General features: G+C 34.0%; 1 protein-coding gene and 1 non-coding gene across 2 annotated transcripts in view; both read right to left on the bottom strand.

The window, feature by feature from the left end:
- LOC144554042 (putative disease resistance protein RGA3) overlaps positions 1-27,149 on the bottom strand; it is a 147,131-nt gene that overhangs the window by 85,728 nt on the left and 34,254 nt on the right. The window lies entirely within an intron of this gene.
- On the bottom strand, positions 25,111-25,217 carry LOC144554869 (small nucleolar RNA R71). Its single transcript, XR_013511794.1, has one exon. It is a non-coding gene; the product is annotated as a small nucleolar RNA R71 (small nucleolar RNA).

Genomic DNA, 27,149 nt, shown 5'->3' with positions numbered 1-27,149 from the left:
CTTAATTGGCTTTGGAACAGACTGGATGGTGGTGGTGAACCACACGAAAGGTAACAGTGTTTCCTTGCACCAGTTCTCTTCATTGCTGTTTTCACTTTTTCATAATAGAAATAAAAAAAAATAGTTTTATATATCTTGATAGCTGTTTCATATGAACACTGTTTAGAATAGTGAATAAATTAAGCTTCACTCATCAAATATTGATGCAGGTTGCATAATTTGAAAGGTCAAACGTGGTCCACTTAGTAGAGTTAAAATTTGGATTTGAAACATTTTTAAGTCCATTTTGTGTTGTACATTAGTTATGCTGTCATGCTTGCTAGAGAGGCACAGTGCGTAGGTTAGGTTCGGCATATAATTTTCTGTCCTTTTTTATTTGTCTGATACTAGTAGTATTGTGTAAGTGTTTACGTTCGTTTGATTTTGCATTATCCAGAAATCCAGAAAATCCGGCTTTAGAGCCGCCGGAGAACACTCTGCCGGATCTATTAAAAGAACACACATTGCCGCCGGGTCTATTTCCAAATGATATAACTGGCTTCCAATTTGATGAGAACACAAAAAAAATTACAGTCAGCATGCCAGAGGATAATTGGGAGCTAATATGTCAGTCCTGTGTCTTGCGGTTTTCAAAAACTGTTACCGGATTTCTTGAGAGAGGGAAGCTCTCTGATATAAATGGAATGCACACGCAGGATCGAAAAATTAGTTGCATAGAGATCAGGGAGCAGTCAGAAAATCGTAACGAGCTGCTTTTTACAACTGATCGATTGGATTTTACCAAGCGCTTTCTTGAATTTAAAGATATTAATAATGGTCATCGTTTCTAGCTTATTGAAGCATAATTTTATGTAAACAAAGGATAAAAGATATTTCCGTGTGAAGTGCTAAACCAGCCAGATGATTCCAGTTGATAATAAGAAACTACAAGAATCTTTTTTTCTCGAGGATAGAAATACTTAACCTTGCAAACTTATCCTCTGCAATAGTTATTTTTTATTCTCGCAGATGAAACAAACTCTTGTAGCATGTGTTTACAATATATAGTTGTAGATTGAACTGTGTAAATAGGCTCATAACTGTTACAGACTATGTACATGTTAATTAATATATGCTTGTAATATTTTGTTGAATGATGTGATAAATATATATCATATTTGCGTGTGAACTTGGTGTTACAATTTAGTCTTCATTTGTGAACCGGATTTTTTTTTTCACCTTTTCAATTGTCAGTTGTGTATTGAGTTGAAAGGGTGGTTTTTTTTTTTAGAAGCTAATAATAGTACATGCACTCAAGTACTCGTAAAATTTTTGCACCATAACTACTATAATTATTTGGAGAACAATAAATACTCCAGCACTGAATTTTTTTCTAAAGTATTAATACTTATGTACGGAAGCACTTATCTTTGGAGATGAACATTATATTTTTTCTGTAAATAATTGTCTCTCTAGTCAAATCTCTCAAATGTACCAGCATCATAAATACCTATGTGAGACAACTCAAACTACATGGGGTGGGGGGGTGGGGGGGAATTTTCTCCGTTCAATTTCATCCATATATCTGACGATCTATGAAGTATTTTGCAAATCTAAAATCACGAACGTCTTCTACGCAATTTTGTCTTTCAAATTAGATTCATGATGACGTATTTTTGGTCAAATTTTTTACCTATAATTGCAAATATATTTTACATATGACACTGGATGACATCTGAAACTATTAATATCAAGAATTGCAAGTATTTATATATATGAGGTCAAATATGATTTTAGAGGAAGGTTGACACGGGGATGATTGGGAAAATGTTGATGTCGGGCTACGGGTTCCCGAGAACATTATTAAAGGGTGGTTGATGTGGGGACGATTGAGAGACTGGAAAATAAATGATCAGAACAAATTATGCATCAAAATATTAATATCTTATTTTTCAAGTATTAATATATTATCTTTCAAGTATTTATACCTACAAAGGTTGACGCGGGAACGAGTATGAAAACTGAAAAATGAGGAGCGGTATATTTAATGGGCACCATAGTACATCATTCATCTAATGTTGCTGTCAAGATTTAGGAAGTACTCAAGTGCGAGAACTCTAATAATTAATCTCTATTTTGATAGTATAATTTTAATTATTGGGTGGTGATCAGAAAAATGTTTATGTTTTTGTACTCGGTTTGTCCTTCAACTTTATTACTTTTCATATCTTCCATAATAAATGCATAAAAGTAATTAATTCACCTCAAATTAATAAGTACGACTTAATAAGAATTTAGCAATTTTTTTTGTGTATGTATGTTTGTATTAACTTATTTTGGAAACTGAAAATTTGTTGGATAAAGAATCGTTACGCTAATTATCTGTAAACTTTATTTTAAATTTGAGGAGGGATCGGATTACACTATTTTTTTGGTGACACCGGTTACACCCTATGTTTACAAAGTCCAAACAGTCGATCCAAACCGTTCAACTTGTTGGATATGTTAAAATGTGCTTGCAGATCAAATTTTACATGTTTCTGAATTTTTTTACTATTTATTAAGATGGGAACAAAAATTCAACGATCTTAATATAGCGATTTTGTTAAATACTTAATAAATAGTAAAAAAATTCCAAAAAATATAAAATTTGATCTGCAATCACATTTTAACATATCCAACAAGTTGAACGGTTTGGATCGACTGTTTGGACTATGAAAACTTTGAAAATAGAGAGTGTAACCGGTGTCACCAAAAAAATAGTGTAATCGGATCCCTCCTCTTTAAATTTTTAATGTGATATATTTATGTGAGAATAATTGTTATATCACATATTTTTGCCAACCGCTCGCTATTGACGCGCTCTAGGTTGGAACAATATTAATAATAAATCATTAGGGTGCACTAATTAAATGTAATCGTCTTGGGCACCACCACCCGCACCTCAGACCTAATCGTGCATGTTAGTTTTGCAAGGACTATAACTTATGTTTTACTTGAATATTCATATGAAACTTTCTAAAATAATATTTTTAAGAGAAGGTAATTTGTTGCAAATTCTTAAAGTATCAAGAACAAAATGTGAAAAATACTGACGAAGTTCAGTTTTAATAAAAATAATAATATAGTTAATCATCATATCTACAACTCCCAAGTACTACCAAATAATTAATAAATTAAATAGACTTAAACAATTAACCCTGAATTTAGTAATGCATGTGGGTGATGTCAGGCTAAAATAAATTAATGGATTTAAACTCTAAACTCTAAATTTAATGATGCATGTCAAACAATTAATTTGCATTGCATGTCAGGTTTGTAATAATGCACTTACAAGCCCACACTACTACAAAAATGATCATTGTACATTGCATATTGTATACGGATTTGACAATTTTACCTAAAAACCATGGAGAAATCCTAATTTTTTGAAAGCCCGAAATATGTGTAGGATCTCTACACGGATGTTTATTAAAGAATCAGTGTAGAAAGTTGTGAGAGAGCTACATGGACATTTATTAGGCATTGTTTTCAGATTATTGTTTAAATACCAGTGTAGAAAGCCTTGATAGAGCTACATGGATATTTTATTAAAGAACTGTGTAGACCGGTAGAAATTGTACACTGATGTTTGTTTAAATAACAATGTAGAAAGCTGAGAGAGCTACACGGACGTTTAATAAAGAGCCGTGTAGAAAGGTGGAAATTGTACATAGTTTTTTGTTTAAATAACAGTGTAGAAATCCTTGCGAGAGCTACACGAATGTTTAATAAAGAGCCGTGTAGAAAGGTTATTTTAGAGTTTTGGTTATATATAACAAGTCCTTCTCCTTCCAGTACCATTTTGACCAATTACTCTTCCTCTCATAGTTAATAATTTGGTGGAGATTTAGGTTTATCAATTATTTCCGATCGCAAATCTATCAAGATGTGCTACTGTTTTTGGAGATCATATGAAGATGAGCAGTCTGATATAATTGATAACCTACATCCCGAATTCCCATGTGATTTGCTTCATTCCTCCAATACTAGACTAATCACCTTCGCAAGAGAAGAACAACAAGGAAGATTCTGACAAGAAAGGTGCCAGTATGGTTTAGAGAAGGTAATTTGAGATACATGCAAGATACATGTATGTATCTTCATATTATCCTCTGTAAACCCTACAGGCACCATTCATGTCAGCAATTGATATTATCATTTCATAAGAGAAGAAGAACAAGAAAGATTATGACATGAGTTTGCCAATAAGGTTTCAGATGGTAATATAAAGATACATGCATGTATCTTCATGTTTCCTTCTGTTAACCCTACTGGCACTTTTCAATTATTAATAGCAAAACTGGAGGCTAGCCAAAAAAAAAAATTGAAAAAAAAAGAGAATTCTACACGGCTGTTTATATAAAGGCCGTGTAGAAAGAGTAATTCTACACGACTGTTTATATAAAAGTTTGTGTAGAAAGCCTAATTCTACACTGATGCTTATATGAAAGTCTGTGTAGCTCTCTGAAAGCTTTCTACACCGATGTTTACTTAAAAATCCGTATATAAGGTGATGTAGGGTTTTGATATAAAAAGATCAGCCTTTTCCTTTTCCAGCAGCGCCGTTTTGATCATTAATTAATCTCTCTCTCTCTCTCTATGTATAGAATGCTGGTCTGATTTCTGCGAGCGCACAAGGAGCTGGCTAGAATCTGAGATATATCTTTTGAAGTTAATTTGTATTTCTCCTCTCTATCTTGCTAAGGTTAGTTGTATATATATATATATATATATATATAGAGAGAGAGAGAGAGAGAGATAGGCTAATGTGCTTCCATAAGCACTTGGCCCGAAGTGCTGCCACCCCATTTTCGATTTTTCAAAATCCAAATAGTCGATCCGAACCGTTCATCTTGTTCTCCATATTAATATCTGCTTGGAGACCAAATTTTACATTTTTTGGAATTTTTTTGCTATTTATTAAGCCACTTTGAAAATCGCTGATCCAACGGTGAACCCCTGATTTTACTGTTTGGCAAGCCACTGTTGGATCAGCGATTTTCAAAGTGGCTTAATAAATAGCAAAAAAATTCCAAAAAATGTAAAATTTGGTCTCCAAGCAGATATTAATATGGAGAACAAGATGAATGGTTCGGATCGACTGTTTGGATTTTGAAAAATCAAAAATGGGGTGGCAGCACTTCGGGCCAAGTGCTTATGGAAGCACATTAGCCTATCTCTCTCTATATATATATATATATATATTTCTCTTTTTTTCTCTAATTTTCTATTACTAATTATTATTGCTTAATTATTTAGGTCAATTAATAATTAATACATGTATGCTTGATTTGTTAAGATAATAAATAATTAGTGTATTGCAGTACAATAACCGACCTATTGATTCTTTTAGGTCCATGCTCGTTTAAAATTAATCCAATAAGGATTAATTTTGGATAGTCCCCCGTTTGGGACTGCTTTTTGAATATTGTGTCTCATTTAGGATATGAACACATATTAGCGGGATTTAATTAGTATTTGAGAAAAGTTCGACAGTATTTCTCATTATTGCTCCTACGAGTATGTGGTTTTTACGCATACTTGGGGGGTTAAGGGGAAATGTTGTCCAATTTTTCTCAAATACTAATTAAATCTCGCTAATATGTATTCACATATGAGACGTAATATTCAAAGAGTGAGTTAGGATTGTAAACCGGCCCTTTATAAGCCAGGTCATAATTTGGAACAATATATATGTTGACCACCATGATTAATTCGAATCATTTTTTTAATTTAATTCATAGATGGATTGAAGTTGGATGTACAAATTGTGATGTGATAGTGAAGAATATTTGGCTTGTGTTGATGAGTTCATAAAATTTATTGAGACTTATAGAGTGAAGACAAAAGCTGACAACATTTTATGTCCTTGTAGAGATTGTAAAAATTTTGTAAGATTTGAGGACTCGGAAGAAATTAGAGCCCACTTGATTTGTCAGGAATTTAAGAAAAGATATACATGTTGGTTCATGCACGGTGAGACAATTGGGGAATATAGTGGTACCAATAAAAAAAGGAAATAAAAGTGAAATATAAAAACATGAAATCACACCATGAACCATAGCAAACACTTGTGTCACTATTATATGCAGAAATATACATGTCACTATTATATGCTAATGTACTACAATTCTTCTTCTCCTATAGGGGCCACTGGTGTTTGATTGTGATTGTGAGAACCGGAGTGGCACTCATGGCTTCTACAAAGCGGCCTGAAGACGGGATCAAACCTCAGTAGGCCAAATCAATCGCCCCTTCTGTATCAAAGTAAGCAATAATAATTCACTTGGTTTGATTTTTTTTAATATAACAAATTGTGGAATTGCTAATTACAGTCACTCAATTTTGTAAGGGCTTTTGCCAAATATATTAATGATGGAGGAAAGCAAAGCGCGAGCAAGTAGAAAAATTACTTGAATTGGAAGTGGTTGAGGGTGAGCACACTATAATTTTATAATTTCATATTTTGTTTAAAAAAATATTGTCATTCTAACATAGAAAATATTGTCATTCTGACATAGGCCACTAAATGTAAAACTTCAGTGCCCACAACAGGTGTCGGGTTGGGAATGCGGTTATTACACGATGGCTTATATGCATCACTTTGTCACAATAATACAAGAATCATTTCCAAACTGGCCGGTATGTAATTATTAATTGTAAATTCATTCATATGTTTGCCTTGACTTGTCCATATAATATTGATTTCCTCTAATTTCTTATTCTACTAAATTTGTTTTATTAGTTGCATAATTACAATTATTTTTATAAAGCAAAACAGAGATCAAACCAGTGAACCTGAGACCCTACAGATTCTCTCACTGTACGTAGTTGCTATATTGTATTTTTGTAACTTATATAATTTTGTATTTTTTTGTAGTATAAAAAACAGCCAAAACCTTATGCCAATGACCAGATAGATTCTTTTAGAAAAATTTTATATACCAAAATATGAATTTGTATAATTTAGTACATGAATTTTTGTATAATTTTGCTCAGGGGTTTTGGTATTTTGATTTTGGAAATTCTCTATTTTGGAATAGATTTTAAATGGCTAGCAAACTGGAGGCTAGCCAAAAAAAACAAAAAATTGAAAAAACATAAAAATTAGACAATTCTACATGGATATTTAACCAAAGTCCGTGTAGACATGTATTTAAAGAGCAAATAATAAGAGAGCTACATGGCTATTCATGTAATAATCCGTGTAGAATTATTATTGTAAACAGATATTTAGATAGACGACCATGTAGAAAGAGTGATCGTATTATTGATTGAAAGGTATTGTACATGGTTGTTTACGTAATAATTTGTATAGAATAGTAATTGTACACGAATATTTACCTAAACGTCTGTGTAGAAAAAGTAATCTTACACGGTTGTTTATGTAATAATTCGTGTAGCTCGGTAATGGAGAGAGCCACTTGGCAAAGTATTGTACTCGGCTATTTATGTAATAATCCGTGTAGAGTAGTAATTTTACACGGATATTTATCTAATCGTCCATGTAGAAAAAGTAATTGTACATGGCTGTTTATGTAATAATCCGTGTAGCTCGGTAATGGAGAGCGCCACTAGCAAGGAATTTTACTCGGCTGTTTTGTGTAATAATCCGTGTATGTACATGGATAATTATCTAAACGTCCATGTAAAAATAGTGATCCTATCACAGCTGTTTATGTAATAATCCATGTAGCTCTCTTCTAATCGCACACGGGTAAATATTCGTGTGTATTTATCAGGGATTTATATATGCTCACATTCTACATGGCAAAAACATCCGTGTAGCTCCTCCGTTTATGTCCGTGTGCAATCTCTTATTTTGTAGTAGTGCCAATAATTGTTTCAATTATGCAACAACTTGCTTGTACAAATTCAAAGTCAACTGTCAATCCCTCTTTCTGAAAAAAAAAAAAACTTTTAAAATAAAATTCTACTATCAATCATGACCCGAAATGACCATGTATTAATTCCCTTATGAATCAAATAAGAGAAATTATCTGAATGTCATATGGGCGTCCACATCTCTGTGGTGCTCAATTGAAATGTTTTGTTTTGATGGTTATTTCTGTTTTGAGAACTAATTTTTGTATACTTTAATCGAGTTAGGTTATCGTACAAATGAATATATTTCGCCAAAAATATAAAGAGATTTATTTTTTTGAGAAATAGTGGTCTATACCACCGATTTTATTGAAATCATAGCATATCTAACCTAGTACCTAATTGGTATCAAAATCAAATATGGCAAGTCTATACAACTGTTCAAAACAAAAACAAATTAAAAGAAATACCAAAACAAACATAACAAGCACATAACCAAATAAGGTAACAACCTTAGAAAATACCAAAACATCAAAATATACATAAAACCAAGTACTACATATCTAATAATTCTTCATGATTCTCCTCTTCTCTAGACATTGAAGATGGAGGGTTGCCAGCTCCAAAACCTACATATCCTCTGAACTGTCCACTTGGGAAATGGACATTAGAAGGTCTACTACTTAAAGCCAATTCTGGACTTCTTACCTCTTCCTCCTGAATTTGATCTGGAGATCCTTAACATCAGAAGGGAGCATTAGACTTAATTTGAAAAATAAATTATCTAATCGAGATTGACACCAAAAACTAGCCAATGAAATAATTCTTGTACCAATAGATTTAATTGGTAATGGGTTAGCATCATTAAAACAAATTCAATTTTTTTCCAACCAAATGGTCCATAAAATAGCTCCTCGTAACAGCTCAACCAATAGCCTATCCTTTAAAGGAATATTTGCATCTAAGACCCATAAATCCTCTAAAGATATACAAGTAAATGTAAAATTATTATAATCAGCAATCCAATTCCATATTAATCTAATGTAAGAACAATGTAGAAAAAGATGTTCATTATCTTCAGGTTGATTACAAAAAACACAAGAAATATCACCTTGTCAACCTTTGGCAGCTAAGTTAATTTTAGTGAAGATTTTATCCCGCCTAACTAACCATAAAAACATTTTGATTTTCAAAGGGATATGTGATTTCCAAATAGAATTATACTCCTTATTTGAAATACCCCCATATTCAAGCTATTGATAAAAAGAATGTACAGTACAGTTATCATCTTTTAACCATCTCCAAATCAATCTATCTTCTAATTGATCAGATAAAGTGAAATGCTAAAATCTAAACCGTAAAGCTTGCCATTCTTCTAAACAGACACCTGTCAACTGTCTTTTAAAAGACAATTGAAGAGTAGAACTATCAAAAGCCTCTGCAACTGAAATAAATCTATTAGATACTATAGAAAACAAGTGTGGATATTGATGTTATAAAGCATGCTCAGAACACCATGTATCTAACCAGAAAGTAGTTTGACTATTACTTATTTCTTTGTTCAATCCTAAATTAATAACCGGAATATCCTTAAGAATTGATCTCCAGAAGGGAGAGCAAATTGTAAGAGTAGTTCTTGTCTCATATTTACTTCGAATTATATTCTTCCAGTTATCTTGTACTATATTATCTAAAAAATTAATCCACCACTTAGCCAATAAAGCTTTATTTATAAGTTTCAAATCTAAAATTTCCAAACCACCTTGACTTTTACTCTTACAAATAATCATCTATTCCACTAAATGATATTTTCTTCTTGTAGAATTACCCCCATCCACAAGAATTTTCTTCTAATTTTATCTATTTTGTCTTATTTTTACTGGTAATCTATAAATAGATAGCCAATATAATAGAATAGCTGAAAGAACATAATTGAGAAGTGTAACTCTACCCCTAATATAAAGAGATTAAATTATGATTTTATATGTTCGAACAGTATACATACAATTCACCTCGACTTCCCTTCGCTCCCCATCAAAAGTTCAGGTTTTTGAACACAAGATTTACCACCTTAGACTCTGCTAAAAAAATTCTCGTTTTTGAACACATCAAAATTTCGTGCTTCCCTCCCCTTCCCTCTCTTTTCATTAATGATCACGTCTAATTGTTAGTGAATGTATCATAGTAGTCCCTCATCAACTAAAATATGACTACTATGAGTACTATCTAGTATCCACCATTGAGGATATTCCTAAGGTTGGAGTCCAGCAGTTCTGAACCCGACACTCGCAACAGGCAAACAAACAGATCAAACAGTACATAGGTCAAATCTTTGATCCAAATTTCACAGATATGCAAGCCTTTTTTGTCCTACTTTTATAAATCAAACTTTATAAAAGAGATACTGAGATAAACCAATAAAGGCAGACACAAACAAATATCCTAGTCCAATCGGGTTTCTAAACATATTATAAAACAAGGATTCACAAACAAATCCTTATTTCGGTCATTTTCAGATGCATACCGAACTGTTATGATTAATGTCAATATGTAAATAATGTCAGACGTACATTTTTTAAAATGTTAGAATATCTTTTATTAGAATAGTATATATAATCAATATATGTACTTTCAGAAAAAAAAAATATATATATATATATAGAGAGATGGGCTATGGTGCATTGCAATGCATAGGCCATGGTGTGCATTGGACCATAAATCACCGATTCAAAGTCCAGATGACCGATCCAAACCGTTCATCTTGTTCTCCATATTAATATGTGCTTGGAGACCAAATTTTATATTTTTTGGAATTTTTTTACTATTTATTAAGCCACTTTGAAAATCACTGATCCAACGGTGGTTTCTGATTTTACTGTTCCAAACAGTCACCGTTGGATCAGCGATTTTCAAAGTGGCTTAATAAATAGTAAAAAAATTCCAAAAAATATAAAATTTGGTCTCCAAGCACATATTAATATGGAGAACAAGATGAACGGTTTGGATCGGTCATCTGGACTTTGAATCCGTGATTTATGGTCCAATGCACACCATGGCCTATGCATTGCAATGCACCATAGCCCATCTATATATATATATATATAGAGAGAGAGAGAGAGAGAGAGAGAGATTGACTAATATGCTTTCGGTAGCATATGGGCCGAAGTACTACCGGTCCAAATTTGAAATTTCAAAATCCAAAAAGTCGATATGAACCGTTCATCTTGTTCTCCATATTAATATGTACTTGGAGACCAAATTTTACATTTTTCTGAATTTTTTTACTATTTATTAAGCCACTTTGAAAATCGCTGATCCAACGGTAGCACTGTTTTGTTAAGCCACCGTTGGATCAGCGATTTTCAAAGTGACTTAATATATAGTAAAAAAAATCAGAAAAATATAAAATTTGGTCTCCAAGAACATATTAATATGGAGAACAAGATGAACGGTTCAGATCGACTTTCTGGATTTTAAAATTTCAAATTTGGACCGGTAGCACTCCGGCCGAAGTGCTACCGAAAGCATATTAGTCAATCTATATATATATATATATGTGAAAATTAATAAATTAGTCGTCCTTCAAAAATTCGTAAATTTTCATTTTGAAAGGATATTGATTTCTTTTCTTTTTTATAATGTTTGGTGCAGCTTCCTAAAGTAAGATCCAGTCAAGTTTGCCACATTTTCAAACATTTTCCAAAAACAGTACAAGCGAATAACAAATTTAAACCCTAAACTAGTATTATGCCCGTGTTGCAACAAAAACATATTGTAAGAGGAAAAAAATCTCATAAAAAATAGACAAATTAAAAGAATAATTACACAATGATATTTTTGAATATATTAAAATAAATTGATTATAAATCCAAATTATATATAAATAGTCAATTAGTATAATAAAGTCCAATGAAAAATAGTGTTGACTTAGTGCAAATTGAAGATATCATAGTAGTATCTATATTATACATCTATCGAATCCATAAATGCATGGACCGCTTTAATAGACGTGTGGATTCTGTTTGGACGGTCCACATTCAAATAGAAATATTTTGTTACCTTAGGTGATATGAATTCCCTTGTATCTGTCAAAGAAAGAACAAATATTCAATTGCTACAAAATTATATATGTACATGTATTTTTCAAAATTTTGAAAGTATAGGACATCTATATTATATATTTATTTAAATACAAATAGGTAAAAGAAAAATGTATCTTCTCTCTGTTTTTTCTAACACTTTAATATGTGTGATTTAAAAATACTCATTTAAGAAAAATAAATAAATTTTGTGTTTCACATTATTCAGATTGGTTGAGTGAAGTAGTTTAACTAATAATTAGTTCTTCTTCTTTATGTTATATTTTGCAAAATATGATTTTAGTCGTTTAGTACAATCATATATATATATATATATATGAATTTATGAAAAGGATTTTGGGAGTGCAAGATATAATTTTTTTTTATTAATTTATTCATAAAAAAACATTCAAAGCATATAGAGAATACAAAGCATCACAGCTTTCTGTTACAGTCTAATGGTAGACAAGAAACATAAAAGAGAGAAAAACCAGTAACCTAGTGGCGACAAAGGAATACCCAGAACCTCCCCTATATGTACACAAAATAGCAGGGAGAATAAAAAAAAAAAGGTACAACAAAGCACAGAAATGGGGTTATAAAACGAAATAAAACCTTTATGGAGGCAAAGAGAGATATAGATACCTATAGTCCCATTCATTGTCATATCAGGAGACAAGTTTGACAAAGTTACCATTCAATGTGATTCCAGCTTTTGCGTCAAAAATGTATGACATGAAAAAATATAGCAATGATAAACAAATTATGAACTTAATAAGCAATAGATATAGAAACATAGAAACGAAATAAGAAATAAAAGAAATAAGGAAACATAATTATATCTCTAAATTGGAGAGGGAGAAATAAGGAATGAATGAAATAAGAAAACAAATTATATAGCTAAATGTCAGAGTTTATTTAATTTTAATTGTAATGCATCGTGTGGTGGTACGTGTGGCGAGTATGTTTTTAGTTAAATTTAGACTTCTACACATTATTTAGATGCATTTAATCAAAAGAAAACATATTATGTAATTGGAGGGCTGAGATTAAATCCGAAATTTTATTTTTCAATCGTAACCGTTGGCAGATCGGACACCCAACATGCATAATAATAGAATGAAGATATTTAAGGATGCATGTGAGTGATGTACGTATGCATGTTAGTGAAGGAATCTGATTTTGTTCAAAGAGTTTTGGACAGAATCTCATCCAAAGTCGGGCTTTACCATTTGATTTTTTTAAGATTCCTGTCAACATATTTAAAACTTAAATAACATCCATGTAAATTTTAACACGTATACAAAAAAATTGGTAACTATCAATCTGTTCAGAGTGCCGTTCCAAGGGTGTCATCCATGTCTGTTGTTTGCGGATGACACTCTGTTTATAATCAAGCCAGATAGACAGCAACTACAATTCCTCAAAATAATGCTACACATTTTTGGGGAACTGTCGGGGCTAAAGGTAAATCTCACCAAATCAGAATTTTTGGTAACTGCATCAACAAATCAATGCACACAAGCCTTGGCAAGAATACTGGAATGCAAACTGGGTACCTTTCCTTTTAATTACTTGGGAATGCCTCTCTCAAGTAAAAGGCTGACAAGGGCCCACTACATGCCCCTGATTGAAAAGATGCAAAAGAAATTGGCGTCTTGGAAGGCATCAATGCTCTCAATAGGAGGTAGATTAGTGTTGTTAAATGCAACTTTAACGGCAACACCTATCTACTTCATGCAAACTTTCTTGTTGCTAAAGTGGGTCATAAATAGACTGGATAAGATAAGAAGAAGGTTTGTATGGCACGGGCAAAAAGAGGGAGATGCCAAGTACATGAGTTTGGCAGCATGGGAACTAGTAACCAAACCAAAAAATAAAGGAGGGCTAGGAGTCAAAGACTTGTTAATATTCATTAGAGCACTGCTGGCAAAGGTGATGTGGAGATGGTTGCAGGCAAACAAACCGCAATGGTTGTGCATAATTAGTCTTCAACAACTGGCACAAAGGCCATGGGAACTACCAACAGCAACAACTTTCTGGTCAAACCTCAGAAATCTTGAAAACTTCATGACTGTGTCATGTAATTTTACCTGTGGCCAAGGCACACACATTAAATTTTGGATGGATAGCTGGTTACAACAGCCTCTCAGGTATGCATATCCGAACATATATTCACTGACTGATAAAAAGGAAATGTCAGTAAGTCAGGCACATGTGCTCAAGGGAATTGGGACTTACACATAGGACAGGGTTTAACAGAATTGGAAGAAAAAGAAAGAGATGAGCTGATGCAAAGTTTGAACAATGTAACATTAGAAGCACAATGGATGGATGAAGTGACCTGGAAATGGGCAGCACACGGGCATTATACAGTAAAATCCTTCTATGAAGCAATGATATGTGGTCCACATACACAGTCCAATATACATTGCATCTGGCAAATTAAGGCTCCTGCAAGGGTGCAGGTTTTTATTTGGTTAATGCTACAAAACAAGATCATGACAGTGGATAATTTGGTGATAAGAGGATGGGAACTGGTAAATAGATGTGTCCTCTGTAAAGGGCAGGCAGAATCGGTCAGGCATATATTTGAAGAGTGCAGTTACAGCAAAATAGTAAGTCTTGACATACAGAGGACAAATAGATATTTGGCACATAATGGTTTTTTGCAAGAGGCGAATACCAAAGGGCAATATTGGAATCGAACCAGAAAGGGGTTAAACAAATGCAGGTGGTGTTCTGCTTTGTATTGTGGAGGGAGCGGTGTGCAAGAATATTTAGAGATGAACAAAAGCCCCCACAAACAGGGGTGGACGCAGGATTTTTGTCAGGGCGGGGCAATAATCGAATGCGAATAACTTATCGGGTTCGAACCCAATAGCTTATCGGGTACAATTCAACATAACAAAAAAAATACCAATCAATATAATAAAAATCCTAAATTACTTGAAAAAAAATCAACAATTCAACATTTATAGGGAATTTGAAATCAACATTTTGGTTCAACTAATTGTCGTTATTTGGGATCAGCGCCTATTTGGGCTCTGCTAATTTGTTTCGCTCAGAGTTTATATGGGCTCCGTTTCGTCTATTAAAATTCCAGAATGGGCTACAGGGGGGCAATATGAAAATCCAGGGAGGGGCAGAGGTCCGAAAAGCAGATTTTTAGCACTATTTTTGAAAATCCAGCGGGGGACAGCTGACCCCCCCTGTGCTACAGTAGATCCGCCCCTGCCCACAAATACTGGCCAATGAAATGAGAAGAGAATATACAAGCTGGTTTCTGGAAAGTCAAACGCAAACGGGAGATTAGAGAGCAGCAAAGATCAAATTGGGTTGTAGTTTTCTTTTCATGTTTTGTACTCTTTTGTTGTCTCAATTTTCATTCAGGATTTTAGTCTTTTCTTTTTTCTTTTCTCTTTTTTCGTGTTTTTTAATTAAACTGTATATTTTGACACATCTTGTGTCTTATTAATGAAATATGGAGGCTAGACCTTCACTTTTCTTTGTCAAAAAAAAATATTAACACGTATAGATCGGACAGTTACAACTGATTTTGGATGAATTTTTTTCCAAATTCCTTTGGACAAAAACTCCTTCACCAGAGGTGTAATTATGACTTATGTACAGCCACAATTAATGTTTCAATTATGCAACAACTTGCTTGTAAAAATTAAAAGTCGACTGTCAATCCCTCTACCCGAAAAATCAAATTCTTTAAAAAACATGTCAACTTTCGATCGTGTAGCGAAATGACAATGTATTAATTCCCATAATCAGTTATGAAGCAAATAAGAGATTATTTTAATGCCATATGGACGACCACGACTCTGCCACTTAATTCAGAAGTTTTCTTTTGAGTTCATTGCATACTGTTTTGACTACTAACTTTTTTTCTAATATACTTATATCTAGTTATTACGGTATATATAATTATATTTTAATCAAAATATAAACAGTCCAAATTATGGTTTCACATATTTGAATGGGTGATTCCACCCGCTCAATATTGCCGACATCAAAATCTTATATGGAGTCATAAATATTGTTATTTATACTTATTTTTACAGCTTTTTCAAATTAAAAAAATGGACCAAAAATAATACAAAATATGGAAATATTAGCATATAAAAAGTTTCATTTTTTCAAAATAAGAAAATTCTAAATCTTTTGTAAAATTTTAAAGTTTGATATTGTAAAAGATTTTAAAGTTTCTGATTTACAAAAGATAGGAGTATTTGGTTCAACCTTCCGGACACGAAAAATAATAATTGAAGTGATATATATTTCAGACTAAATACAAATACAAATGTCTGTATAAGAGTTTTATCGCCAGCATTGATATATCGAGCTGGAAATTAGTCTCCTTTATTCTTAAATCATACATCTCTTAATCAAGGTCAACGGTCTATTCCTGTCCCAAAATCACAATGCATAAATTCTCTTTTCTTTTCATGTTACCGCAATGGACCACATCTTTAGCGTCACTTTTTAATTTCACGTTTTAGATTTATCAAGTTAGTTAGAACTGCAGAAGGATATGTCACGCAATTCAATAACACTATATAAACCCTCGTACACACCCAATCGTATGATTCCAATACTTCAAAATAAAGCTAAACACAAAACATACCGACTTTTCACTCAAAATGGGCCAAGGAACATCAACCGCAGAGAACCCGGGGATCAAAGAGGACCCTGAGATCGTAGAGGACCCAGAGATCGAAGAAGACCCGGAGATCGGAGAGCATCCGGAGATCCGGGAAAGAACCCACTGGCCAAGACCATCTATTTTCCGTGCCCCAGCACACATGAGATTCGGTGGAGAATCTAATTTTGAGCCCAAGTTAGTTTCTATTGGTCCGTATTACCATGGACTAGAAAACCTACAACGCATGGAAAATTTAAAACTCCGGTGCATATCAGAATATCTGCTTAATAAGGAACACCACCAAAACAATCCCAGTTACATGTCTCCCAGTCCCACACATTCGGAAGCAGGCATCCAACACCGCCAAAACCAGTCCATCTATAAGGTGTCAGTCGAGCCAGCCACACAGGAGGAAAGGGTCCTTTCTGATGTGGATCTTCAGCCATTTAAGGATTCGGGCATTGCTGCTCGTGCTTACTATAAACAACAGTTCGATCATACTAATGATTATTTTGTTCGGATGCTAGTTATTGACAGTTGCTTTATTATCCGAACAATTGTCTCTCTCTCTCAAGAGGTACAGGAGAGCATGGCTTTCCTAGATGTGCACATAAAAGATGTAAGATCTGACATGCTTCTGATGGAAAATCAAATTCCCCTCTTTTTTATCAGGGAGGTGTATAAATGGATTTTTGCCAGTACGAACCAACCACGAATCCCCCCCTTTGAGACTGTCCTTGAACCGTTTATATGCTTGGATATGCCATGGAGAATCAATCATGGTGCCATGATGTGTAGCATAACAGCAGCTCATTTTCTAGACCTTTACTGGAGATGCTCCCTCTCACCTCAGATGTATATGGAACTATTTGAAAGGGAGCTGGAAGATCTTGTTGAGCAGAACAGAGAATATATTTCTGAGCTGGTAGGAAGATATGATGATGAGCTGGAAAGAGATCTTTCTGAGCCGAACAGAGGATTTTTTTCTGAGCTGGTACGAAGATATCTTCTTGAGCTGAAAAGATATCTTCCTGAGCAGGAAAGAGATCTTTCTAAGCAGTACAGCAGATATCTTCTTGAGCTGGTAAAAAAAATTAGTCATGAACTTAGAAGAGAAGATCTTCCTTTGCAGAGAGAAAATCGCCCTGAGCAGCAAATACAAAATACTGTGGAGGGGCTACCCACCTGGGCAGAAATCGACCTCTCAGATAATGCACCAACGGTGATACCGAATACAACAGAACTTCAAAAGATGGTAGGTATAGAATTTAAGAAATTTATAAATAAAGGTCATTTGGATGTTATCTTTTTCAAAGGCATCATGCGGATGCCACGCCTAAAGATTGACTCAAGGCAGATTACGTTATTAAGAAACCTCATTGCCTTCGAGAACTGCATCTTACCCAGCATGCGAATTATTAGCTGCTACATGAAACTGATGGGTGCACTCATTGATTCTGAAAAGGATGTGGAGTTACTTCAGAAATGCGGCGTTATCTATAACACACTGAGCAGCCATGAGATGGCAGCCACTTTCTTCAATGATATTGGTAAATTTTGTTTCATCGACTACAAGGCATATCTATTCTCTGGCTTGTATAAGAATGTGCAGGAATACTACAACTCAAGTTGGAACCGTAGATGGGCGAGCTTGCAACAAAAATACTTCAGTAGCCCATGGGCGGGCATCTCAGCGACCGCAGCTGTGATGCTGCTGATTTTTTCATTTGTTCAGGCATTATCCACAGTCATGGGACATCTCCACCCAAAAAAATGATTTGCTGTTAGTATCGATTATTTTCCTATTTGCAATCTTGTTCCCTTAATAAGCCTGTAATATTGTTAATTTTTCTTTTCTTTTTCAGTTTTCGTTTTGTTTGGTTTGCTATTGTATCCAAGTTTGTCCTCTAGATATTTGCTTCTCAATGTACCCCAATTATGTTTTGCATTTGGAGTAGAAATTGTCATTAATGTACTCTATTGGCTCTTTTGCTCCCTTTCTGATTTATTTACATGTAGCCATCATTGTACATTTTTTCTTTTTTTTGGTGGAAATGCCCTTAGGCATAAGCATTATTGTTTCTATTAACATATAACCCTCATTGTACTTATGTTGTCTTGTGCTATTGTACATCTAAACTTAGAGCACTTTACATATTGTGCTGGTTTTAGTTTTAGTTTTAAAGAAATCAATATGCCAATAAATAGCACTCAAGGTTATAATAAATCTTGCAGTATGCAATGGTATAGCAGCAAAGGTTTTTTTTTTTTTTTAATAATGACTTAATGACTCTGATATATGATAATTATAATTAAAATTATAAGAATTTAGAAGAAATAATAATTTAGTTATTTCTTTTTGAAGAGCAGACCAATCAATTATAACAACATGATAATTATAATTAAAGTTGTAAGAATTTAGAAGAATTAGTAATTTAGTTATTTCACTTTGAAGAGCAGACCAATCAATTATGACAAAGTAAAAGGAATTTAACTTGTGACATGAGAATTATTTGGTTACTATGGCTAAGAAAAAAAATAAACTGCCTCACAATGGTTCAAATTTCAAATGATAAAAGACGAACAGATATGCATACTCAACTTTCTATTTTAAAGATTTAATTTATGCATAAAGGAACTGCAAATATTTATATACTTGCATGTACTATTCACAGTTCCTTTTAACTCTTAATTTTCTTTGTACATACTTTTCATAAAACAAAAAAATTAGATATACTGTATTTTTCAACTTTTCTTTTCTATTGATTTGAAATAAATAATTAATTACTTTTAGCCAATCAATATAACAATAAGGGCTACACTATGTTTCTCCTAAAAAAAGTACTAATTGAAATTTTATAACAATAAAACAATAAAAAATCTATAATTTTTTTTGGTAAATATATTTTTGAAAAGTACAAATCGTCGTATTTCTGTTGTGTTGAATATAATATTTCTATCCGTATTTGTACAACATAGATGTTGAAAAACAAACAAATTGTAAGAGTAAAGCATAGTATGTGTTTTGCTTTTGCAAAAGGTCCATGGCATTTAATTTCAATAATTAATTATTATTCAAGATCTGACATCAATTATTAGCTAAAAAAATTAAAGAGAAATCTCTGTTTTAGAAACGTAAACTAAATTAAAATAAAGTCCAAATGGGCAAATGGTCCAAAATTTTCGATGAAATGGAAGGAACAATATATTTGATCAGTGGCCAATCATGTGGTTTGCGGTTTCTTAGGGTGGATAACAGACTGTGTGACCAACTATGCAGCACTGGGATACATTTCAAAACCGCACTAAATATATGATTAAAATATAGTGAGGTTCCTTTCATGCCACGAAAAAAAAAAGTACAACAACATATACATCAGAATTAACACAAGGGAATAAACTTTTTGAAATAGTACCTCTCTTATAAATTTTTCAGACAAATTAACTCGAAGATTGCATGAAAATTAAAATTACGATAGACTGGTAAAGTTACAATAAGAGCTGACATCAGACACTTACAGAATGTATATACATACCAATTACTTCTGCCAATTCAGCAACTTAATGGAATTCAATTTTATGTCAAATGTTGTTCAGGGGATTGCATCCAAATGCTCATACCTATACATCATTAATAAGGGTTTATGGAGAAAAAAAAAGATGCAATTAAATGATGCTATCCACATGTGAATTGATAGAACAGGAGAAATGCACCCGGCCCAAATGTAATTACTAATAATGTATTAATTCAAGGTCTATGCATCAATGCTATTCTAGAAAAGGCCATGGCAGTTTTGTCTGTTATGAAAAAAGATGGTTTTTGTCCCTATGTGAGACAATATTATATCCTAATTGATGGGTTTTAAAAAATCGAAGATGTGCATGGTGCCAATAACTAACGTCTAGCACATGATGTCTCATAATGGTTGCAAACATAATGTGGTCGCATACACATGCACACTAGTGGAAAAATTAGAATTAGGATCGGCCTATTTTGATCGGTTTTCTTAACAAAACCGATCCTAAAAACTATTCATATTGGATTTTATGGTCAACCGATTCTAATTTATGAACTATTAGGATCAGTTGTTTGTTAGAACCGATCCTGATACTATCAGGATCAGTTTTTATAGAGAACCGATCCTAATAGTGCATACATTAGGTTCGGTTCTTCGAAAAAACCGATCCTAATACTATTAGAATCAGTTATATAAAGAACCGATCCTAATTTATGCACTATTAAGATCGGTTCTTTATAATAACCGATCCTAATTCTGCAAAAAAAATGTTGGTTCTGCAAAAAAAAAAAAAAAAAAAGGAATTAGGATCGGTTTTTTCGAATTAACCGATCCTAATTCTGCAAAAAAAATGTTGGTTCTGCAAAAAAAAAAAAAGAATTAGGATTGGTTCTTTATAATAACCGATCCTAATACTATTAGGATCGGTTTTTTCGAATTAACCGATCCTAATTCTGCAAAAAAAAAAAAATTTGGTCAATTCTTTATAATAACCAATCCTAATACTATTTTGTAAATAATTTAATACAATTTATTTTAAAGATCTTAATATTTTGATTTAAATAATTTTACGAAGAAAATTTTTTCTTGTATGCCAAAAACAAGGTTCTAAATAGCACGCTATAGCCGCGCAATAGCGCCCTATAGCGGCACAAAGTACCCTAGACTGACCTCTGATATGATACCAAGTCCAAACTCAGCAGTCATGCACTAGGCAAAGGCCACTGGTATAGTGCAATGCACTAAAAAATCAAATTTGACCCTTGCTGGTAAATCAGCAAGTATGGATTGATATATAGACCAAACTGCAAAAGCAATTATACCAGCATGTAGAGCACTAAAAAACACACAGAATTGACACAAATTTCAATTTATTTGGATTTTTCTACAATTAGTTATGAATTTTCAAAGTTCATCTTTTGAAAAAACTTTAAACATCTATAACTTTGGCTAGGAAAGTCGGATTTGGACGTATGATGAGTTTTCGGAAAGGGGAGGACGATATGGATCCGAATATCATCCGGAGTTTATCCCTAGATATCCGAGGCATCAGAATTTCAAAAAAACATCATTTAGTGCCTCAAAAACTCAGTTTAAGTTTTTGTTCAACGGTAGACGTACAACGATCGGTATTTTATTTTGTCAAAAGTCTAAGAGATTATTCAAGAATTATTCATATAATTATTTTAAAATGCATTTACTATTTATTATGTTCGTTTGTCTATCTCCGAGCAAATGGTATATGTCAACAATAATCAAATAATACAATTATTCTCTCTCTCGCTCTCCAATTATTCTCTAAAAAAAATAGAAGTTGCATCATTGAGGCAATCTAACTATATTTCCTTTTGTATATTTGAATAAAATAAATTATTAAGAATCAAGGTTAAGTCCTTAATTATTGTTACCTTTAGACTTGTGACATCCAACTGACAAATCAAATCAAATTTATAAAGAGTTACGACATCACTTCATAAATAAATAATGGAGATGATTGCTTTAGCCCCTATGCCAAGGATTTATTGTTTCAAATATTTTTGGGGCACCTGTTCCAGGAGGAAAGGTTGCACCACTCTCCACATATAATGAAGATGATTACTTTGTTACACTGAGCATAAAGAAGGTTCTATTTTTATTTATTTATTTATATTTTGTTTTTTCGAATTAATTGATCCTAATTCTGCAAAAAAAAAAAAATTACGATAAGTTTTTTGAAGCAACCGATCCTAATTTTTTTTTTAAATGTTAGTTCTGCAAAAAAAAAAAGATTTAGGATCGGTTGTTTCAAAAAACTGATCCTAATACTATTATTAGGATCAGTTTTTTGAAACAACTAATCATAATTCTAATTTGGCGCCTCTGGTACTTAGCCAAAAATTTTGAGTCTCAATACTATTAGGATCGGTTCAATAAATAACCGATCCTGATAACTCCCTATATAACCTAGTTAGGGTTCTTATTTTCATTTTGTGCCCCACATTTTCAACTTAGGGTCTCTCTCTCTGTGTCTCCGTCTCTCCCTCTCAAATCCTCAGACCTCCGTGTCTCTCTCTCTCTGTCTCCATCTCTTGATAGGGGTCAAATATTTCATGATTTTCCCTATCACTTAGCCTATTTTATTGTCATTTATCGAGTTACAATTGCTTATTTTTTAGAGAATCAGATTTGTTTTTGTTATTTCACTTGATTTTAGAGAATTGCAGATTTTCAATGATTTTGAAGCAAAAACAGTCATAAAACAACCAATTCTGACACCTCAGCCTCAGGCGCACGGATGCCGTCAACCGCATGCTATCCAGAAGCACTACCGCACGGATCTCAGACAAACTGCACGGCACTATCGCAGGCGGTTATGCCGCCCGTGCGGTTCTCGGCCAAACTGCATGCTATTCTGGCATCCGCACGCAGAAACTGCCAGAACAACAGTTATGAATCTAACTTCCCAATCAAGGCCTATTTAAGCAAATGTTCGCCTGGGAAAAAAAGAGGCTCTCACACTAGACAGAACACAGATCAGAATACACATTTGAGAGCACTTAGAACTAGGGTTTCACTCTAGTGGAGGCTATGCACAAGGAAATCATCACGGAATAGCAAGGTCTCTACTAGAAGAGGAGGAAGGAACAAGACGTAAAGACGGCGTGCATAAGATAAAGGGGGCAGCATAGGTGTTCTCCTTCCATCTCTCTTAATCGCTCTCTTTCTTTATGTATCTTGTTTCGTTTGTTGTTGAACTCGCCATGAGCGGTTAAGCAACCCTATTCTAAGGTGAAGACATGTAATTTTGAATTCTTATGAGTTTAATCTAGTTGTTTATTTATAATTATCTTTGCACTATGATCTGAATTCTTACTAAGATTTTATGCCTTATGATCTTGTTTTATTGCGTGATTAAAGCGACCTCGTATGAATGGAGTGTACAATCCATTCATACCTAATTGGGGTTAACCAATATCCGAAAAATATAAGTTATCCTAAGTACAAGTAGAATAGACTGACCAGTTGACTGCTTGTATTCGAACCACATTTAAGGGACCTATTAGGACATGGTTTAGTAGACAAATGTCGCATTCCATGACTAGTAGTGGGGTAATCTTGATTATTGATATCGTGAGATATTAATAATTAGGATTTATCATTAATCGTAAAGCAACTGAGCCTTACAAAGTACCTGACAGGTACTTGCTCAGTTAGGGTGTTGTGAGTCTGACCCAGAGATCAATACTAAAATAGGATTAGCAGCTCTCAGACTGCATTGATACTAGTACAGGACATGTACGGTTCTGATCAAATCGTGTGCGATTCTGACTAGAGTTGAACCCAGACTTTGTACGGTTTACCCAACCATGTGCGGATGGTGACAGAGCCGCATGCTATTGAGTAACTTTGCAACTGACAGGTATTTAGCAATAGCATGCGGTTGGTGACAAACCATGCGCTATTGTTATGACAACCAGAACCTAGATTAAACAAGTTTGAAGGATAGAATGTCTAATTCCCTAGAAGCCCATCTTTTAAACACTTAATTTACTACTACTCCTCTGTTGTAATTCAATATTACAACCGAGCAACCAACAAACAATCAACCAAAACACATTCAACCAACCTAAAGGAATCGATAACCTTGACCTTAGTTTACATCTTAGATCTCTTAATACACCATCCCTGCGGATCGACACCCCAATCTATACTACACAGTAGATTCATGCGCTTGTGAATCAACAGTAAGTAGAAATTAGGGTTATAAATATTATTAACATTTATTTCCACCCTATCAAGCTTTTTGGCGCCGTTGCCGGGGATGGTGTAAAAATTCTCAGTGTCTAAGTTACCAAACTGAATCTAGGTCTTTTAGTTCTTTTAATTTCTTCTCTTAATCTCTTTTCTTGATCTTTCTTAATCTCTTGTTTTCTTCTTGTAGGTGCATACACTGGCTGGATACACGAGATCCAGTCTAGCTCTCAACTCAAACAAGAAGTTAACCCCTCCTCTCTCAACTTCAGTCAAAAGGAAGTACGTAAGGAAGCAAGACCCCTCTAAGGGAATTCTGCCCAAGACTTCTGAGATGTCTTCCAATGATGGAGTTCTACTGGACCCACAACTACAACACAACCAACAAGCTCCACCCAACCGAGTGGAAGCTAACGAAGAAGAGACTAGGCCTATCAAGGACTATTCCATGCCAACTAGGGAGCACAACCGAAGTAGCATCTGTATACCAGCCGCCAATGCTCAAACCGAACTCAAGACTTCATACATCCATGAAGTACAAAGAAATCGATTTGAAGGCTGGCCGGGAGACAACCCCCACATCCACATCTCTGACTTCCTCACCATCTGTGATTCCATCCGACAAGGAGTAGAGCAAGACCACATGCGTTTCTGCCTTTTCCCCTTTTCACTTGGACCAAGGCTGAAAGCATGGCTAGACTCTCTAGATCCCGAGTCAATAACAACTAGGGACGAGCTCGCCACCTCCTTCCTTGCCAAGTACTTTCCACCAAAGATGACCGCTAACTATCGATCAAGAATCACCGATTTTCAACAACAACATGGAGAATCTCTGAATAATGCATGGGAGCGCCACAAGGACCTCCTACGAGAGTGTCCCCACCATAGACTTGGCAAATGGCTAGTTCTTCAGCCCTTCTATGATGGTCTCTTCCCTCATCTGAAGCAGTTACTGGACACAGCCGCAGGCGGAGTATACGACAACAAAAGTGTCAAAGGAGCGACAAGGATAATCGATAGCTTATGCCTAAGCCTAGATTATTCCTATGCATATGATACTAAAAGTGTGAAGGAGTCGGAAGCGAGCCAACTTGCCCTTATTGTTGGGTTTTCGTGAACGGTTCAAACCCATTTAATTAGCTTAAGCTGCGGAAAGAGTAAAACAAAATTTTTTACATCTAACTTAAGCTACGGATTAAATGAATCAAGAAGATTCGTTTAATCCTATTTACAGATCTACTCCATAATTGATTTCCTAAAGCATTAAATCTATTTACAAATTAAATAGATTAATATAACAATTTATACCTTGATTCCAAATCTCAGTTGGAATGCAGACCGAGCGAGTAGAGCCTCACCAGGGATGGAATCGACTCGCAGTATCACACGTGTGATACCTCTATTGGTTATCCACCAGGACTAACCGGAGAGCGATTTACTTCTTCTGCCAGAAATACCGTAAACCGCGGAATTCTACAGAAACACTATTCACCGAAAAAGAGACAGATTAAATATATTTAAGAATGCAAGTTATTCCGTTTTACTAATAAAGCAAAACATGAAATACCGCAGAATCTAAAAATATATTTTTCCGAATCTCGTAATAACCGAAATCAGGGAAGAGAGGGAAAACCGATCAACGAAGTAATCAGATTAACACGTGAATTAGTGAGTCTTTCTCTCTACCCCTACCCCTCTATTTATAGACTTTTGAGGAGGTTGGCAAAAGACCAAAATACCCCTCAAAACAAATCTATTTACCAAAAGCCCTTGATACCTCATCCTTTTATCATGTGAAATGACCAAAATACCCTTGCCACCTCACATGACACATGTCAATACATGGGAAGTCGGCACCAAGGTAAAAAAGACCATTTTGCCCTTGGCCCATTAAGGATGAATAGTAAAAGGCTTTGATTTTGGGCTTTTGCCTTTGGGCTTTTAATTTTAATTAAGGCTTTGATTATTTTGGGCTTTTAAATCCATAATTCAAATCCATAATTAACAATTAAAATTCCAAATCAAATATATATAATTGTCATATACAATTATATTTCTTTTCGGTTATTGTTCGGTAGCTTTTATACAACGTAACGTGTACGTTTATAAATTAACCGTTGTTTCTGCTTGTCATTCTAAATGACATTTATAATTTAATTATATCATGTATAATTAATTATAACCATCTTAATATTAATTATAATCAATTTATAATTAATCAGTAAGATTCTCCGAGTAGCTCCTATATGGTGTGACCCAATAGGATCTGTGTTATGTTGGTAAACAGAGTTAAAACTGTTTTAACTTCTGTTAGTCATGGGTGGCATCTGGCAACACATCATGACCATCCAATTACACAGATGATGCTGTACTATACAATATCACGATCCAGTAAACAATTTACTTGCGTCAGTTCTTCTGTCTCATAGCTATCAGATCAGTTTCAAGGTAGATGTGTGTCATCCTTGGTAACTGTATCTTTTCTTGATCTTGAGTAGATTATCAAATATAATTACTCTTGTAATTATACCGCATGCAGATAATCTAACTCTATCAAGGGGCCCAGTGATGCTATAGCTCGTATAGAGATACGAGGGACAAATAGTATTCTTGGCAGACTATCACTTCCTCAGCTAAGTTATATATATGGAAATGCTACCGTTATGGCTGCTTTTTACGGACAGCGGTAGATAACACTCACTCATATATATTTCTTAGTGGGAACGATAAATACCTCATACTGTAGAACTTTGACACTGAATGAAAACATTAATGACACGAACACAATTCTATTTAATGTTTCATTCGGGGTCTGTCAAATAC

Source organism: Carex rostrata, chromosome 5, assembly GCF_964058835.1.
Source record: "Carex rostrata chromosome 5, lpCarRost1.2, whole genome shotgun sequence".
Classification (NCBI taxonomy): Eukaryota; Viridiplantae; Streptophyta; class Magnoliopsida; order Poales; family Cyperaceae; genus Carex; species Carex rostrata.
Note: the sequence above shows the minus strand (reverse complement) of the source record. Positions and strands in the feature narration are given on the sequence as shown.